Source organism: Alnus glutinosa, chromosome 12, assembly GCF_958979055.1.
Source record: "Alnus glutinosa chromosome 12, dhAlnGlut1.1, whole genome shotgun sequence".
NCBI lineage: Eukaryota > Viridiplantae > Streptophyta > Magnoliopsida > Fagales > Betulaceae > Alnus > Alnus glutinosa.
The window spans coordinates 14,985,693-14,998,221 of record NC_084897.1 but is presented as its reverse complement, the minus strand read 5'-3'; positions in this window follow the sequence as shown (position 1 = coordinate 14,998,221).

Below are 12,529 nucleotides of genomic sequence, written 5' to 3'. Positions count from 1 at the left end.
GCAGTGCAGTTTTTACTGGCCTACCATCTTTCAAGACGCTCACACTCATTGTGTTTCATGCGAGCGCTGTTAGAAGCTAGGGAGTATTTCACGCCGAAATATGATGCCCCTCAACCCCATTCTCATTGTCGAGATCTTTGATGTGTGGGGCATCGATTTCATGGGACCTTTCCCACTCTCCTTCGGCTATCTGTACATTCTGGTTGCAGTGGACTACGTGTCCAAATGGGTAGAGGCGGTTGCCTGCAAGACCAATGACCACAGAGTTGTGGTTCAGTTTTTAAAAGATACTATATTTGCTCGTTTTGGTACTCCTCGAGCAATTATTAGCGATGGTGGAAAGCATTTCTGCAACCGGGTCTTCGAGCAGCTGATGAAGAAATATTGCATCACGCACAAGGTTGCCACTCCCTATCACCCTCAGACGAGTGGACAAGTGGAGGTTTCAAACAGAGAGATCAAGAGGATTTTAGAGAAGATGGTAAACCCGTCAAGGAAAGATTGGTCTCTCCGGTTGAACGATGCATTATGGGCATACCGAACAGCTTTCAAGACACCGATTGGCATGTCACCTTACCGTATCGTGTACAGGAAAGCATGCCATCTGCCTTTGTAGTTGGAGCACAGAGCCTACTGGGCCATTAAGCAGCTGAATTTCGATCTCACAAAGGCTGGCTCACAGAGGAAGCTCCAACTCAATGAATTAGAAGAGCTGAGGAACGATGCTTATGATTGTGCTAGGATGTACAAAGCACGGATGAAGAAGGTTCACGACCAGAACATATTGAGACGATTCTTTGAGCCCGGTCAGAAAGTCCTTCTTTACAATTCACGTCTGCATCTGTTTCCAGGGAAGCTCCGATCTCGATGGACAGGCCCTTTCATAGTTCGATCAGTGTTTTCTTATGGGGCTACTAAGATTTAGGATCCAAAAAATGGCAGCACGTTCAAGGTGAACGGGCAACGACTGAAGCCATTTTGGAGTTACAAAGCTCGGAGGTTGAGACGACCCTTTTAGAGGATTTGAGTTACTCGGAGTGATTGTCGTCAGGATGGAAAGTCTGGCTAAAGACTGAAAACTTAGCGCTTGTGGGAGGCAACCCTCATCATTTTTCCTTATCATTTGATTTTATTTCTTGTGTTTTAGTTGTGATTTTCAGGACAGTGTCTGCTGTTCAAGTTTAGGGGGGCGCTTCTCTTGCAGTGTGCCCAACTTGCATCACCATTTCGGTATTGTATCTCTAGCCACATTGGGGACAATGTGTTATTCTCGTTTGGGGGTGGGGTAGACATTTCTGTCTGTTTTCATTTTATGTTTGCTTTGTTAATACTTGTTAATATATATACCTTGTTGTTAGTTGAGCATGGTTACATCTTACTATGGTTTGCATCTCATTGGTTTGTTTAACATTTTGAATTTTGCATATCATTAAAATCTGAGATCTTTTGACTCATCTTTGGATTAGAGAGACTTGACATGTTTAAATTTTTTATCACAAGCACATTAGCATTGTTTCTGTGGGGTACGAGATTTAAATTAAAAATAATGTATCTTGAGATTTGTAGGATGACTTGTTGATGAAACCTTGGCTTATTGTTATATATATATATATATATATATATATTTATTCTGCTTAGAATAATATTGCCAATTTGACGTCTCATTGAGTAACCGGGCCCCTTGCCTCATTAAGCATTGGGTGTTCGCGTAAAAAGATGAGAATTTCAGCTTGGATGATTGTTTGGCTAGTTTGATTTTGTATCCTTTTTGACTTGAGTAATTAAGCCCTTAGGGATGTTTTTACATCTAGTGCCCTAAAACCATCTGGTTTGGGAGTCACTGGCCCAACACTCGTTACATAGGTCAATTAGAAAGCTTAATGGAGTCAAGCATTGCACAGCCGACACAAAATAATAAATAAACAATAATAAACGTAAGATAATCCTTGGTTATTTGATGGAAGTCCTGGGAATTTTTGGATATATGTGCTTTGAGGAAAATCAAAACTCCATGACTCTATGTTATTCACACCTTACACTTTTGAACATGTGTTGTCTCAATTTTTCATCTATGAGTTGATCGATTTTTGATAATATGATAATATGATATTCATTTTGTTAAATATACTCATGATGTGTGAACCATGTGTTTGAATGATTATTTTTGCTCAATTGATAATTCAGTACTTCAATGTTTGTGGGTATCATTTCTGACAAACCCTCACGAGACTTCACTCGTCCACTAGGGAGTCCTAGGGGTTTAAAAGGCTTGTTGCATATGCTAAATGCAATCGTTTCTCCCACGAAAGAGGACTTATATTTCATGCTTTGATTTTGTTTTCCATTTTGTTTTTGCTAAGGGACTAGCAAAATGTAAGTTTGGGGGTATTTGATGAGTGCCAAATATTGTCTATTTGGACCCCTTAATTTACAAAAGTTAGACCTTTAGCCTTGTTATTTTCTGATGCTTTGGTTAGTTTTTATGTTTTTATGTTTAATAAGTGAAGAATGGCAAAATTCATGTGAAATTGCTTGAAAAATTTGAAAGTTCTGAAGAACTCGATCGATCGAACTTAAAAGTCGATCGATTGAATTTTGCCCGAAGTTGATTGATCGAATAAAAGTCGATCGATCGAAATTTCCCAGAACTTACTTTTGCAGAAGCGCGCCAGAACACCCAATCAGGAGCTTCTCCATGACAAAAAGCAGTTCTCCCTCTGATTTTCGTAGCAGAACACGCTGGTTGCATGACCTTGGTTGTCTCTAGCAAGAGAGGAATCCTAGAGGGGGTTAGAGGAGTCATTTTACATGGGTTTCTAGCCCTAATTTCCCTCTATAAAAGCCATAGCCATACCTCCTTGTTGAGAGAGTTCAGAGAACAGTAGATAGGTTTTGATTTCGTGCATTTTGTAGTGTATTCCAGTAGCTTTTGTTCTTAGACACTTTCTTTTTGTAAAGCTTTCCTTTTATTTCTATGGTTGTTCTTCATTTTCTTGTGGTGTTCTTAGTCATGGAAGGCTAGTAACCTCAACTAAGGTTGAGGATGAAACCTTTCCATTAATGACACTCACACTCTTGTTATAATACTTGCACATTTGATGATATATCATATTTGTTATTCAAGCTCCATTCATTTAAATGCTTTATCTTTTGCAATGAATGTGGTTGTTGGTAGATATAGGACATTTAATGTGTTTCAACCGATGGATACATTGTTTTATCGGTTTGAATGATGATATCCATTGTGATTTGTTCATTGAATGGATACATTGGATGATTTGATTTCAAATGGGTACTCTTTGTGATTTATCTTTGAGTTGGATTCATTTAATGGTTCTAGAGTATGTGGTTGAGAAACTTGAATGACACCCTAAGCTTAATGTTCTTTGGGTGTTCAAGTGGAAACCAAGAGTGTGAGTTGTTGGATTTGGTTTGATAGATTCCTTAGCCTTAGTTCCTTTTAATTTGCATATTTCATTCCATCTCTTTTATTTAGTCTTTTGGTCTTGAATCAATCCTCAAACCTTTGGAACTAGGTTAAAATGAGGTTTATTAAACAAGACCCCAACATTTGACCATTTTCCTGTGGATTCGACTTCGCACTTGCACACACTATATTGCAAACGATTCGTGCGCTTGCGAGTACTCATTAAAACACACATCAGCAGACAGTAAGAACGTGCGGCTTGGATTGACAGCAGATGGATTCAATCCTTTTGGGAACATGAGCACATCCCACAGCACATGGCATGTATTGCTTGTACCATACAATTTGCCTCATTGGATGTGCATGAAACAGACGTCATTCATCCTGTCACTAGTTATCCCTGGATCGAGCTCACCTGGTATGAATATCGATGTCTACCTTCACCCACTGATTGATGAGCTGCTGGAGCTGTGGAATATAGGTATACGGACATTTGATGCTTCAAAGATGGAAAATTTTAATATGCAAGCTCAGTTGATGTGGACAATAAACAACTTGCCGGTGTATGTAGATTTATCAGGTTGGCCTAACAGAGGTGTGAAGGCATGTCCTTGCTGTATGCATTCGACAGGTTCTAAATATTTGAAGAACGGAAAGCAATTTTGTTATATGGGACACAGGAAATGCTTGCCAAATGAACATCTGTGGTGGTTGAACAGAAGAACATTTGACGGGACTGAAGAATTAGAATGCGCTCCAAACGTGACATTCGGGGATGAGATCCTTCAACAGTTGGACGGAATTGCATTTGGGGATGAGAACGCTGGTAAGAAGAAACTGAATAAGCGAAAGATGGGTGCATGAAGTTCTGATGATGTTGTGTGGAAGAAGAAAAGTATTTTCTTCAGATTGCCGTACTGGAAGAAATTTTCTTTGGCACAATCTTGATGTCATGCATATAGAAAAAAATGTCATGGACAATATACTTTGCACTATTTTGGACATCAAAGGGAAAACGAAGGACAACCTGGCAGCTCGGCTGGACTTGCAGGAAATGGGGTTGAGATCTAAATTGCATCCGTTCACAGCCGCAAATGGTAAACCATATATGCCCGCAGCTTGTCACATGATGTCCAGGGAGGACAAAGAAAACTTTCTAAAGGTTCTTTGAGATGTGAGAGTTTCGAACGGATATGCCTCGAACATTTCATGGTGTGTTCGGCTTAAGGAACGTACAATTTCGGGGTTGAAGAGTAATGATAGCCACATACTCATGCAGCAGCTTTTACCAATTGCATTGCGACAGTCACTGCCAGATAAAGTGGTTAGACCTATTGTGGAGATGTCCCCATTTTTCAGAGGCATATGCTCAACCAAGTTAACACAAGATGACATGGACTGACTATAGGGTGACGTCTATATCACTTTGTGCAAGTTGGAACAGGTATTCCCTTCAGGGTTTTTTACCAACATGGTCCGCTTGGTCGTACATCTTATGCGCGAGTGTAGACTCGGCGGACTCGTGCAATATAGGTGGATGTACCCAACGGAGAGGTAAAATTTCCCTAATTTTATATAATTTTAAATACTTTGATGTAATTGGTTCCATAAAACATGCACAATTTCTTGATGTGCATGTGTGTACACCAAGAGCCTTGGGGGTTTCAAGTCTAATGTGGGCACTAAAGCGGCCGCTGAGGGGTGCATTGCGGAGGGTTACATAGCGACCGAGCTAGTAACGTTCTGTTCGAGGTATCTGGATAACACACCAACCTTCCACAACAAACCCCAGAGAAATCAGGATGGTTCCAAGGGGGCGGGAATGCGAGTTAGCTTGACCCGGTTGACAATGCACCAAATTCATCGTTATATTGTGTTCAACTCTGAAGAGTTCATCCATTTGCGGATGTAAGTAGTGTATACATATTTAACAGGATTCAACTAAAATTACTAATAACGATTAGTACATAATTATATCCACTGAATGTAGGATGCACAAAGACGCGCTTAGACGATCATACACTAGGGGTCGTATCACGGACGCTCTTATTGAAGCCCAACATCATGAGCAGTTCTACGAATGATACCGTGCATATGTAAGGAAATAGTGGTGTTTTCGTATATAATATTTCTGCATGTTCAGTGTTAATTTTAAGATAAGGTAATGTTCAGTGTTAATTTTAAGATAGGGTTTAGCAATATGCCATAATTAACCAATGTGGTCTTTAATATTTGAAATTATAACATAGGTCGATGGCTTGGACGATCAACGTTGGGAGGAATTGGGCCACAAATTGGTTATGCGTTGTAGAGGGCTAAAGGAGATAGCAGTCAAGTATAACAGGTAGGTGGTAATGGAAAACTGTTCTACACGCTTGCCCATGATGTGGGAAGGAGGACTCAGAACAGCGGCGTATGTGTGCCAACTGTTGAAGGTGAAACGTACTACAGGCAGTTAGCCGATATAGTTGAGGTCGAGTACTATGACAGAACTACATACGTCCTATTCAAATGCAATTGGGCGGACCCCATGATGGACAGAGGATTCAGAATAGACAATTATGGCCTAGTGTTTGTCAACTTCAATCGCCTGGTCTACAGGAGAGAACTGATTACTGATGAGCCTTACGTGCTTACATCTCAGGTAGACCAAGTATTTTACGTCGAAGATGGAAGGAACCCAAATTGGGTTTGTGTCGTGAGGACTAAACCGCTCAACGTGTACGACGTTGGTCAGGGGAAATGGAGTAATGATGCAGGTAAAACCTATCACGAGTGCGTATCTCTCGTATTAGCCACTGCTGACCTACATGATATGAATGATGAATTCGAGCATGACAGGCCCGACATTGATCTGATTGAAGCTCCCGTTATACAATGATTGCTATATTCATTGTTTGTACAATTCGCTTAAACTCAATATACTTTTTAATTTATAACATATAGTAAATAATAAATACGATCATTGTATAATTTGCATAAATCTCATTGTATAATTTGCATGTTCATTAGTAATATATAAAATACAAATTTTAATTAATTTGTCTACATTTGTTCGCAGGTATCGATGGACCAAAGACCCCTCCTTGTGCACATCAGGCACCACGCCTACCTGTGCCCCCCACGACCACGACCACGCCCACAGCTCCGCGCGCCACTATATACTGCGGCGTGGCCACACCACCCAGATGCCGCTTATAGACCATTGTTGCCGGGTACGGTGGGTGTGACCACGTCAAATCACGCGCAGACCAGAACAGCTGGATATTCTTGTTCTCCATATTCGGTGCCGCTGACGTTCTCACAGATGGGGATCACCTCACCGGGCCATATGACTCGATGGTGGGTGCGAGAGGGTCATGATGCGAGCAGCCCACATTGGGCTAATTCAGTTTACTATCCGTACCCCTTTACTGGACCTATGCCTTGCGGACCTGATAATGAGACACAGGATGACAGGTTCCCGCTGTCACAGCCGGGGGAGATGCAGATGCCGACACCAGCAGAGAGCCAGGGCTTGGCGCCAAGGGAGAGCCAGTTGCCGGTTTATGGGGAGAGCTAGGTGCCGCTTTCTGGGGGGAGCCAAGTGCTGCTTTTTGGTGAGAGTCAGGTGCCAGATATGGGAGAGAGTCAGATGCCCCATAAGGGGGATGTTGCGATGTTGGATCTCGATCAGTTGGCCCCCGATAGCCCCCAGGATATGCTTTCAAATGACGATCAGCAGCCTCCCCCGGCGGAAGGGGTTGGCGAGGAGCATGCAGGCGATCCAGCGCATACAGACTGACCAGATTCAGTTGATAGGTAAGTACATATTTATACATCATTGAAACTCATATTATGTTACCAATAATTAATATTAAGTTTGAAAAAAAAATATAAATTGAATTAAAATATTAATATTGATATAATTTAGTTTTTTTAGTGTTTAACAATTAAATGTTTTATATATATATATTTTTTTTATTATGGTACAATCCAAACGAGAGCATCTATTATGAGGTGATTAAGGACCCAGAGAGGAATTGGGTGCTCCTGAGGGGGACGAAGATTGTGTTTCAGTACAATGCTGCAACACAACCCGTAGGACGAGCCTGCAATCGTTTTAGGCGTGCTATGGGCATGCTTATCAGGAGCGGGTCCCACATACATATGCGGGACGAATGGGCAAAGGTAGATAAGCAGATTAAGAGAGCTATGTGGGACGCGCTGATGGTATGTTTATGAAACTAATTTATTTATTTATTTAAATTAAACTTAATATTAAGTTTTTGTTGAACTTATAAAATTAATGTTTAAATTGAATGTGCAGGAGGAGTTTTATCTACTTGTATCTGTAGACGAGCGCAAGGCACAACACGAAGCGTGGGCTGATATTGGCCGTAAGCACCGCTCGTGAAAGTCGAAGTTTAGAACCAAGCTAGCTATTCGAGACGGTGGCACACCCGAGATTATACGTGCGAGAGTGCCGGAGAAAGTTTTTGAGAAGTATAACAGAGCAGATGTGGATTACCTGCTGAGCGATTGGTGCATTGAGCAAAAAAAGGTATGTAGGTCTTTGATTGTGTTACTATAATGTTGTGTATTTTTAATAACAGTTCATTTAATTTTATTACTACTTTAAATGTGTCAGTGCTTACATTTTTATGAAATGTTCAATGCATAGGCGACCTATGAACGGATGAAGCGAATGCGGGAGTAGAATGACCTCCCCCATTGTTTAGGATCCAAAAGTTATGCCAGATTTAATCACGATGAGGTATGAACAAATATATGTATATGTTTTGCATATTTGTGCCTAATTGTTTTTTTTTTTTTTTTACATTAAATGAATATTACTATTTGTTATATATTTCAACTGGATGGCGACAGGCATCTGCATCTGGCACGCCCCCCACTCACGCCGAGTCGTTCGTGAAGACGCACACAAGGAAGGACGTTACTTACTTAAATGAACGTACACGGATCCTATGCATATGCTACTGATCTATTTTACTAATATTTCTAAGTTATGCGTGTGATAAAGTATGTATTCAATACATGTGTGTCTTATGTTGACTTTGTTCACAGGAGATGATGACGCAGGGTTTATCCAGTGATCCTGCCGCCACGCAGAGCAACTCAGAAGACACGGTGCGTTGGGCATCGAACGATGCGTACGAACAGGCGGTTGGGAGGCCTGAGTACATGGGAAGGGTTTGGTAGGTTGGGCCGAACGTTACTCCTGTTCGTGGGACATGTTTTACGTACATGGCTCGCTCACAAGGGGGACCATCTGAGGGCACATCTCGAGATTGGGCCGTATATGCCCTGAGGATGGCGGAAATGGAGACGATGCTACGGGCTGAGAGAGAGAGGAATGATGCCTTAGAGCGGCGCATGCGACAATTCGAGGCATTCATGACCTCTATGGGATCATCACATGTATGTCCTGGTGCTTAGCAGTCTTCACCTGCAAACGTAGGTAGTATGTCGTCTATTAGTAGTGCATTAGCAGGTATGTATCATATTGTGTATACGACAAAATTATTTTTAATTTGTTTTCATTACTTGTTTAAATTTGCATATAATTTTATATACTTTAATTGTTTTTATTACTTACAGGTAATGCGACAACGATTGGTCCGTTGTCGCCTATTGGACGACGGCTGAGCCAGCACTCCTTTGTCAGGGCACCATCGCCCACTACACCATCCATTGCGCAGCAATCGCCGGTTGGCGAGTACACGCCTAGGACGAAACCTCGTGATCCGCAGGGACGCCCTTCAGATTTGTAGATATTTTGTGTAATTATTGTTTGTTAGTAATGAACACGTTTATTAGTATATGGTATTCAAATTTGTAGCTATTATTGTGTTGATTTGTGTAATTTGATTTTGTGATATTTTTTGGGAGAAATAAGAAATTACATAAAAAATTAAAAAAATGCCACGTGTACTCATATACACGTGGCACAGTGGCCATGTGTTTCACAGTACACACGGCAGACTGTCAAATTGTCTGCCACGTATTTTATGGGCCACGTGGCACAATGGCCACGTGTATTTACTGTACAGTGGCAAATTGTACAATTCACAACAAACCAGATCTACCATGCCTCGCACACGTGGCCATTTACACGTGGCAAACTGTTTGCCACATTTATGGCCTCCGTACACGTGGCAACTTGCAAGTAGGGGTGTGCGCGGGCCGAATTGGGCCGGATTTAAATGTTTTCCGCAACCTGCCCCGCAGTGAACAGGTTTAGAAAACAGGGTCTGCAACCCGCATAATGAATAGTCAACCCGATGGGCCTCGGGTAGCACAGATTGGGATGGGTTCATGCGGGTTCAGGTATTCTTTTTTTTTTTTTTTTTTTTTTTTTCCTGTACCCAAAACCAAGTGGGCTGTGGCCATAGTTTAAATTTGTTAAACAATCATATTTATGTCACATAGTCTGGGCTTCTCAACTCTGTTTATTTATGTGAAGATTCTGAATATTGCTTTTTCATTCATCTGCAACCCAAGAAATGGAAAAAAGTAAAAATAAAAATCAATAACTAAAGTAAACAAAACAAAACCCACACTAGAATCGACAGTAATTCACATTCAAACCTCAAAATTCAACCCTTTCTCAAGAATCTCAACACATATCTATACAAAATCAATGAATCATCACTGCCCATTCACCAGAATTTGGAATAAAAAATTCATCAATGAAATCATCACTCTGTGAAGGTCGACGGTGAGAAATTCTTCAATGAAAGTTATGCAACATCAAGTCATCAACCCATAAGAAAGTAACATCATATTACTAACAGATTACATTTTAGAAACATCAAAAGCCATTTGAGAAAGAGAGAGATGAAGACTGAAAGTATGAAATACTTATACTGATAGCCAGCGGTGGAAGTTGACGACAACGACGCATGAAGATTTCTTCACAACAAAGGGATCGACTCAGTCGAGGCACAAACTGAGTCTATGTGGAAGATGAGTGAAGAACCCATCTGTGTAGCCATGGCATAGTCAAATTCAGGCCTGCAAGAAACTTCTTTTAGTCCAATCAGGGTCGAACCGTCATGAACTAGGTTCCTTTTCTCGTGATTCCTCAATAACAGAGTCTTTTAATAAGAAGTCATAGAGAATATCACTTTCTGTATCAACCTGAAGCTCTCTAAACATTGCCATCACCTGAATCATGGTTGGCCGCCAGAATGGCTTGTCATCTAGGCATTCAAAAGCAATCCTAAGATATTGGAACAGTTCAGCTTCACCAGATTGTTGTGTCATCAACTCAGGGTCAAGTATCTCATTACTTCTTTTCTCTAGGGTTTCACAGTTTTGGGAACTTTTGACATTTGGGAGAAAATCTGAAGATTGATGCTATGCGGGAATCGGGATGCGCTTGCTTAAACATACCTCAGGGCGGGGCGGGTTTATGGGGCAGAAAAGTTCCATTTCCACAATCCACCCCATAAGTCACGAATCAATGTTTAATCTATCCGCATATACCAATTACAACTCAATACCTGTGAAAACTGGGGCGGGGCAGATTTGTGGGTACGGGGCAGATTTGCCCACCCCTACCTATAAGTGGCAAAATGCAATTTTTTTTGTAGAGATTTAAAAGCACGAGACTTTTTAATATTTTAAACTATTTAAATATAAAAACCTCTCTAAAATGTACATAAATATATATGTATACACTTACAAAGTGTCCGTTCCATGACTTGTGTCGTAAAAGAGCTTTTAAAATTATTATTTTTAGGGATTTTGCGACCATCGATCAATCGATGAACGTGGCATACATTGATCGATCAAGGACTTGATCAAACAACTGAGGCCCCACCTACATTTTTTTTAGGGTTTTTCAACACTTGGTACATGCGAAGGATCCTATTTAAAGACCTAGGATAAACTTTAGGTCCCATTTCCACCCCATTTGATCAGTGACCCAACACTAGAGAAAAAGAGAGAGGACCATTGGAGCTAAGGTCTTGCTCCTCAAGCCTCGGAAAAGTTTGTACCTTGTGATAAGAAGGGCTTAACCTAACCTTCAATCTTTAGTTTTCATGCATGTTTGTTATTGTAATTTTTGTAATTAATCATAATTAGTTGTTTTCATATCATATGTGCTAAAGTTGTTGACATTTTTATAAGGGTTAAATATACACTTTAGCCCTTCTAAATTGGCAAACCTTTTCAAAATAACGCCATAAACTGACAAGTGTGACACTTAGATGCACTAAACTATCATTATATTGTAACTATGCCCTTCCATAATTCCATTAGCCTTGGCCATTAGTTTGGATGGAAAAGTGGTCACTTGCCTTTCATGTGACCACTTTTCTGTCAGGCTTCTTATAACACCCCTCATTTCTTAAAAAATGAAATTGAAAAGGAAAAAAAAAAAAAAAAAAAAAAATCGCACAACCCAAAGGGTGGCCCATGGGGTGGTTGGCCACCCAAAATCAAGGTGGTGGTGGCTGGGGGTGGCTCGCAATCACCTCCAACCCACTAGGAGTGGCTGCAAACTACCCCCTTGGTGGTTGAGGGCCCCATTTCCATTTGGTTGGCCGTACTACCTTCCACCTTTTTTTTTTCTTTTCTTTTTTTTTTTAAAAAAAAAAACAAAGTCTTTTTTTATTGATTAATAATTATAAGGAGTAAATTTGATTTTTCAATGGTAAAAAATAGGGTATTTTCGGAAGTCTTTAGTCCAATTTGATTTTTCCATCCACTCTAACAGATAACGCTAATGGATGGGCTTAATTGCAATAAAATGATAGTTTAATGTATTTAAGTGTCACACGTATCAGTTCATGGGACTATTTTAAAAAGAGTTGTTAGTTCAGGGAGCTAAAGTGTATTTAACCCTTTTTATAAAATGAAAGTTTGATTCTTACATGAAAAATATGAACTTTAATGGTAGATTTCATTTTTATGTTAAAACAATATCAAAGCAACTATATTTCAACACATTAAAACATTTTTCCTTGATTAATTAGCAATGGGTTATAATTATGAGAACAAAGGTAGGACCTTTAATTTTTTAAGCGATGTATGAGGTCATGCTTGATTAAAAACGTATGTGCATGATGAATGATGTATATTAGGATTTCT